The sequence below is a fragment of the Pteropus alecto genome, unplaced genomic scaffold (assembly GCF_000325575.1).
Source record: "Pteropus alecto unplaced genomic scaffold, ASM32557v1 scaffold395, whole genome shotgun sequence".
NCBI classification, from domain to species: domain Eukaryota; kingdom Metazoa; phylum Chordata; class Mammalia; order Chiroptera; family Pteropodidae; genus Pteropus; species Pteropus alecto.
The window spans coordinates 1,218,997-1,226,391 of record NW_006438643.1 but is presented as its reverse complement, the minus strand read 5'-3'; the positions used below and the strand labels follow the sequence as shown (position 1 = coordinate 1,226,391).

Sequence of the window (7,395 nt, the reverse complement as noted above, 5' to 3'; positions counted from 1 at the left end):
TGCTGCAACTCTATGCCTGTTTATTAGTGAGTTCAGTCCGTTTACATTTAGGGTGATTATTGAAATATGGTGTCTTCTTAAGCCATTTTATCTTTTGCTTGCTGGTATCTCGGTGTTCCCATTGCTTCTTTGTCCTTTCATTTCTGTTTTCTTTATTTTGATTGGCTTTTGTGGGTTTTGCTTCTGGTTCTTGTTTTATGTTATATACTTCAGTTCTGAATCTTCTGTGTATACTTACCATTACAAATATGTAAAAGATAGTTATGTATATACGGTCATCCATTTTCTTCTGTGCATGCCTTATATCCATTCCCCTTTGTAATTTTGGATCTTTGAATCTTCCACTTTAGTCACTGTTATCTCAATTTGTCCTTATGTATGCTGAATGTTCATTACTATCTTGCTATAGCAATTATCATATTATTAATTTAAGCTTATAATGCCCTGTTTTTAGTAAGAATTGACTCTTTTGCTTCTGTTTGTCTGATAGTCATTTTACTCCTAATTATGTATTTTTTTTTTTTTTTTTGTCATTTTGTTTTAGGTGTGCTGACCCCCTTTCAGTATTTCCTGTAGTGCAGGCCTCGTAGTGGAGAATTCCTCAATTTTTGTATGTATGGAAAGGTCTTAATTTCTCCTTCATATCTAAAGGAGAGCTTTCCTGGATATATTATCCTTGGCTAGTAGTTCCTTTCATTTAATAGTTTGAATATGTGATTCCACTCCTTTCTTATATGTAAAGTTTGTGCTGAGAAGTCTGATGACAATCTAATGGCTTTTCCTTTATAGATTATCGTCTTCTTTCCCTGGCTTCCCTGAGAATTCTTTTTTTGTCATTGATTTTTGCTTGTTTTAATACAATGTGTCTTGGTGAAGGCCTTTTTGGGTTGAGATAATTGGGTGTTCTGTTGACTTCATGAATTGCAAGCTCCAGTTCATTTTTTAGATTTGGGAAATTCTCATCAACTATTTGTTTGAAAATGCTTTCTAATCCCTGCTCCCTTTTCTCCCCTTCAAGAATGTCCATTATTCTTATGTTTCCTTTCATGAGAGTATCAGCTAGTTCTTATATTTCTCTTTCATTGTTTTTCATTCTTTGGTTTCTCTCTTCTTCCTTCTGATTTATTTCTAGATTTCAGTCTTTGATATCACTGATCTTTTCCTCCATTTTATCAACTCTATTTCTCAAGCTTCCTATTTCATTTTTCAACTCTTGCAGTGTGTTTTTCATCTCCAGAAGATCTATTCTGTTCTCCTTGAGAGTTTCAGTCTCCTTGATCTGCTCATCTAGTTGTTTTTTTCAATTCATGGAACTGTTGATATGAATTATTTTCAATCTCATTGAGTTTTTTTAGAAGTACCATCCTGAATTCTCTGTCATTTAAGTCACATATTTCTATGTCTGTAAGCTTATTTTCTGGAGATTTTTCTCTTTCTTTCTGAGACGCCTTGTCATCTTGGTTGTTAATTGTGTTTAATGGACTATTTCTCCTCCTGGGTATTAATGAAAGTGTATCTTCTGTTTTTCCAGAAAGAAGATTTGTTACATAAAGATCTCTCTTTAGCCTACTACAAAGAAGGGGCTTTCTTTTTGGTTTCCAGTATGTGAAGTCTAAGCCTCTTGGATCTCTGCTTTATATAAAGCCTAAATAATGTTTTTTAAAATTTTCTCGTAGAAATTTAATCACACTCGCTACTCTCAGTTTCAGTCCCTGCCAGTTTTAACAAACAATCTTGGCAATGTTTGCTCACATTCCTCTGGGGCTTCGTGGTGATTGTCTCAGAGAGTGTGGGGGAAGGGGCACTCTGGGTTGGGAGTTGGGGGCTGCGGCTCAGCCTCAGTTTTACAACTGCAGCCAGCAAAAATCAACTGCTGTTTCTCTGCGGCCCCGTCTCGCTTCTCTGCTCTTTACCCTGATGACTGGGCCCTGCTGCCGGCTGTGTAGAATTCTGGGCACTTCCAGGCAGGGTTGTTCTGGGAAGTTGCCACACCTTTACTCTTCCTGCTCCAAGCTCCTGAGGCTGCAAGAGGCAACTTCTTTGTTTCTCCCAGTCCACTGCCCAACACCCGGGGTTCTGACCTGTGGTAGTTCTTATGCACAGTTCCCACGCTCACACGTGGTGATGTGCAGTTTGGGTGTTTTTTGTTGAGTTTTAGATGTTCAGCTTATTGTTTTTCAAGGGGAGAGATCTGAGGACGTCTCTCACTAAGCCATGTTTCCCAGAATCTTGTGCGCTGAGGATATTTAAAGGAAGCTTTCCTCCGGAGAATATAATGAAAGAAGGAGTTATAGTAAGTCTGATCCAATTAGGTTATTAAAGGTAAAATGGCTGCTCTGTTCTTGATATGATATCTGGAAAGTTTATATATTATCTATCTTTCTAGCTAGCTAGCTATTTATCTATCTACCTATCTATCATTGATGGACGAGTTGATAATATAGAATACTTACACTTTGATCTCCTCTAAATAAGAATTTGTATCAACTAAACACAATATTAGGGAATTATATTCTCCAAGAGTCATTTTGAGAAAGCTCTTTGGCACTCTATCTCTAATCCAAAGTTTGGGGAGAACTTTACCAATAAATCCAGCTCCCTACAGTCAGTTTCCTCCATTTTGAAAACAATCCTGCTTACCCAACAGTGAGCAGCCCTCTTGTACCTCTTCAGGTACACTCAAATATTGTCAAGTTCCCAACTCACAGTGTGCCCAACAAGCATGCCAATGAAGCTAGTCCACTATAGCTTGAATCTCCCATTCCTCTCACACAGATGTTACAGGTGATTGAATAAACTTTAACATGAAAGTCCATACCAGGTAACTGGGATCTTTCTCATTTAGCATGAGGGGACTAATAGTGTTTAACTTGAAGGGTTTTGACCAGTTTAACTGGTATTCCCTCCATCAGATTTGACACTGTGAAAGAGGCAGACCATTCCTAAAATTTAATTATGAGAGTGAGATACAATATCACAGTAACTGGTGACCACGACATGAGTCATAGATTCCCCACAGCTCTTATTCTTCAAACATGACTTTCAAAGCCAGTCTTTCTACAGCCATTAGAACACCAAAGTCAGCAAATCTAGATGAGAACAATCTGGAGTAGGATTTTCTAGTAAGACATTTACAAACATTAAACCAGATTTTAGGATTTTGGTTTATATTTGACATCAGTGGCTTGAGAATAACACTCTGGGGCACATTTTTCCCCTTATGAAATTTGTGGAGGGATAATTCAGTTTTACAGCTAAATAAGTCTTAAAATTTTAATATACAACCATACGGGAAACTTCTCCCAAAAATTATTTCTTAAGCATTACAAGGATTTGATTCTATTCTGCTCCATATTTTCCTATATTCTCAATCTAGAGCTTTATATGGAAGTGGCCAGAGCAAATATTTATTAAAAGAAATCACAGGTTCTAACATTTCTCCCTGAAGAGGTACCTATAAAATACGGAGGTCTTATATTTCTAGTTCTGGAATGATTATATTTTCTGTTTTCTGTGTTGCCCTGCCAAACTATCTCCAGTCAAGTGAAAAGTTTATCTTAGAAACCTGAAATAAAAACTATTTTCCTCTAAGAAGCTTATCTAGTTTTCTCCTTCAAGGGGCCAGTTTGAGCAGTATAATATTTAAAGCAGGAGAAAGTGGAGATATATACTTAGGAAAGTTCTATACATATTGATGGGAAGGTTTGAATAGTTTACTAATAATTTTATGAAACTGTGGGATCTGGGACCTTATTAGGAAACAATAAATTGCTAATTAGAAGCTCAAGGAATCTCCAGACTCAGACTGGAGGAGTATTTAAAAGAACAAGAACATCTAGAAAAATAATTCAGTACACCTTTGTAAAAAGATGTACCAACGGCCAATAACCACGTGAAAAGATTGTCAAAATCATTAGTCATTAGGAAAAAACAAATCAAAACCACAACGAGATACCACTTCACACCTACTATGATAGCTATAATTAAAATAATAGAAAACAAGTATTGGTGAGGATGTGGAGAAATTCAAACCCTGTGTATTGCTAGTGGGAATGTGAAATGCTACAGGCTCTATGGAAAAGTTTGACAGCTCCTCAAAAAGTTAAACAAAGTTACCATATAACTTAGCAGTTGTACAAGTATAAAACCAGAATAATTGTAGTAAGTACTCAAACTGATACTTTTATGACAATGTTCATTGTAGCATTCACAATAGCCAAAAGAGGAATAGCCTGCCCCTTCCTGTCCCAGTAGCATTCCCAGCTGTGGCATCAATCCACCCTGGCTCAAGCAGCACTCTGGCGCCCTGTCCTTGTGCCCACCTGCCACAGGCCCAGCTCCATTTTTCCTGTAGCACAGCTAGGCTCCCCTGATCAGGTGGCCAACAGTGCCCCCTACCCTTTTCATCACTCTTCCTTCTCTGTTATTTTACCCTGGCCTTCTCTGAGGCCTGCCATTGGAGACATGGCAGGGCCTCACATGTATTCCTGTGCTAGAGGTGGGGTGGGGTGCAAGGGCTTGTGGGCCTCCGAGGTGACAACAACTCTGTAGGTGGAGGGTGTTCGGGGTGGAGGCTCTTTAGGGTGTGATAGCCAGTCAGCAAAAAAAATAAAAATAGTAAAAGATAACAATAATCCAATGTCCATCAGCAGTTGACTAAATAAACAAAATGTAATATATGCTGTTGACCCTGGGCAAGAAGATACCAAAAAGGGTTCCTGGTGGCTAACTGGGTTCAAATTTACAAATGGAGACTAGCAGGCATTGCTAAACAGGAGTCTCTGACACAAGCTGTGCTTCAAGGAGAAGATTATACTGAATTGCCTACCCTCACTGGGTTCCGGCCGACTGAGCCAACCCTTATAAAACTGTTTCTAGAATTCTATTTCAAGCAATAGGACTGAGACTATCCCAGTCCTGTCGGAACTTTGTGGCTATATTGCCTTTAACATCTTTACCAACCAATCAGAGGGGCTCCACTTTGACAAATCAGGACAGTGCTTTTCGGACCAATAAACTGTGAGGGTTTGGAGTTCTCATTCGTATTAGGATGGACCAATCAGGGACCAGGGTTGGGAATTCTCTGTATAAGTCAGTTCTGCTCTATCTTGGAATGCGCATTTTCCCTTTCTGGCAAAGACTGAAACCTATTTCCATGGCTAGAACTAAAACATCCAAGATGTTTCAGTGGACCAGAGTTGAGCAGAGCAGGACAGACAGGGCAGAGTGGACCTGACTGGAGCAGGGCAGAACAGAGTGGATTGGACCAGAACAGAGCAGAGCTGTCTAGCCAGAGAGGGATCTCAACCAATGGCTGCTTCACAGCCACACTGTTCCATAGCTTGCTGTCTTATAATTGAGCTCTAACACCATTGAGCTGTTCCACTGCTGTGTTGTATCACAATTGAGCTGTTCCCATTGAAAATAATTTGTTTCTTCACTGCATCCCAGACTAGGGATTCCTGTTGGAATGGAATCGACACCAACCAACAACCATCAGTTGACGTTACAGGCGCCCAATATGGAGCTCTGAAATGACAACTTGATCTCCTGATGCCATCCTGAAACCAACACATCTGGAACCTGCACAAGCCCCTTGTGCTCGAGTTGTCTTCCTGGTGGCTCCTGAGGGTCTCTGGTAAGTCCTCTCAGATCCAAGATCTCCTACACTTGGCAGCTGTGGTCTCAGAGATTTTATTTAGTTTAGGTAAGGAACCCTCATCTGGTGACCTCGGTTCCTGCATTTGGGCCTACAAGATTCCTTCATACGATTCAGGTTTACTGCTTAGGAGGTTTATAAGTTATATTTGGAACCAGGGAGGGTGGCTTCCAGGGAGGGCTTTCTTCCTTTGTGTCTGGTACCTAGGGAGAGTATCCTCCAGATTGTGACTAGGCCTTGTCCACAAGATTTGTAAGCACACTCACACTAACAGGCATCCAAAAAGATACTTTCATGAGGAGTGCATGTGAGGACACTGATGCTAAGGGGCATTTGGAGGGGACACCACCCATAAGGTAGGATGCAAAATGGGTAACGCATGCTCTAAAATTCTCATGCTAATCAGCCACCTCCTGCTGGCAGCAGCGGGGGGACTTTGGCTGATTGCATGTAAAAAAAATTGCAATACAAAGGATTATAATTGGTAAAAATCACGCAAGATGATCTCAAGCTTTATTGGGTAAGTTAGGTTCCTTTGAAACCCCAAAGCTTGTCTATTTATGTGCTCAACTAAAACAAAGAAAATACCCTACCTCCCAGAAACAATGGTAAGTTTTTTTTTTAATTGATAAATTGAGAGCTCTAAATGAAATCAACAGGCTACTATTGTCTCCATTAGGAAAAAGTAATTCTAAATTGGGTAAATGCCTTGATAAATAAAAAAGGAAAATGGCACTTGCAAAACTGGAACAAGAAGGAGATCCTTGGAACACTTTTCCTCTAACTCTTGTGCTTGTGAATCTAAAGCCATGTTTTGTTTGTTTGTTTGTTTGTTTGTTTGTTTGTTTGTTTAAGCCTTCAGCACCTGATATTCCTAGGTGGTCTCCCATCCAAGTACTAACCAGACCCAACACTGCTTAGCTTCCGAGATCAGACAAAATTGGGCACGTTCAGGGTGGCATAGCCATAGCTAAAGCCATGTTTTCTTTAAAAATCTTGGAATATCCCTCAGTTACCAGGCCCCCCTTGCCTACTGCCCTGCCTACCCTCTGAAACTTTTCTTCCTCTCCCCCACTGTCTTTGTCTACTGGTGGAGTTAGCTATCTTATGCTCAGCTCCACCTCCAGAGCCATCTTTCTCTCCCCCACCCCCAGGAAAATCAGCTGCTTTTAAAACTCAGGGCTTTGGGAGCCACTCTCTTTATTTTCTGAGCTTCCCAATCATTGTGCACACTTGCTCTCCATATTCTTTTGTTTGTGTTTGTTGATAAGCTCACCATAAGGATAAACTTTAAGAGAGAGGATCTCAAACCTCTCAGAGACAAAAGAATGCATTCTTTGGTTTTAAAAACAACTTTAAAGGAATTCTTACAGCATGCAAAAAAACTTAGGCCATCTGAGCAAAATCTTAACTTAGTCCATCTTCCTGAAAACATATTCGGATCCATACTTTTTCTTTTAAGTTTTGAATTATAGTGTTGACTGTGTGTTTATGTATGTTTATATGTGAAAATAAGGTATATTTCTACCATTGGATAGTATTGCCAAAATTTGATTTGTAATTTCGAATTAGATTGTAAAAGGGCCCTATTCACTTGGCTTAAAACAAATGAGCACTCATGCAATCTAGAGAAATAACAAAAACTGATGCAATTGCTTTTTAAAGCTTTTTAAGTACATGTGATCTAGGATTAATCTTTAGTAAATAAAAACTAGCTTAAGGAAGTTGTTTAATTA

The 7,395-nt window shown here is 39.4% G+C and overlaps 1 pseudogene; it reads right to left on the bottom strand.

Annotated features, from left to right (window-relative positions):
• Positions 1 to 6,512: 6,512 nt before the first annotated feature.
• LOC112482855 lies at positions 6,513 to 6,631 on the bottom strand (annotated as a pseudogene).
• Positions 6,632 to 7,395: the final 764 nt, after the last annotated feature.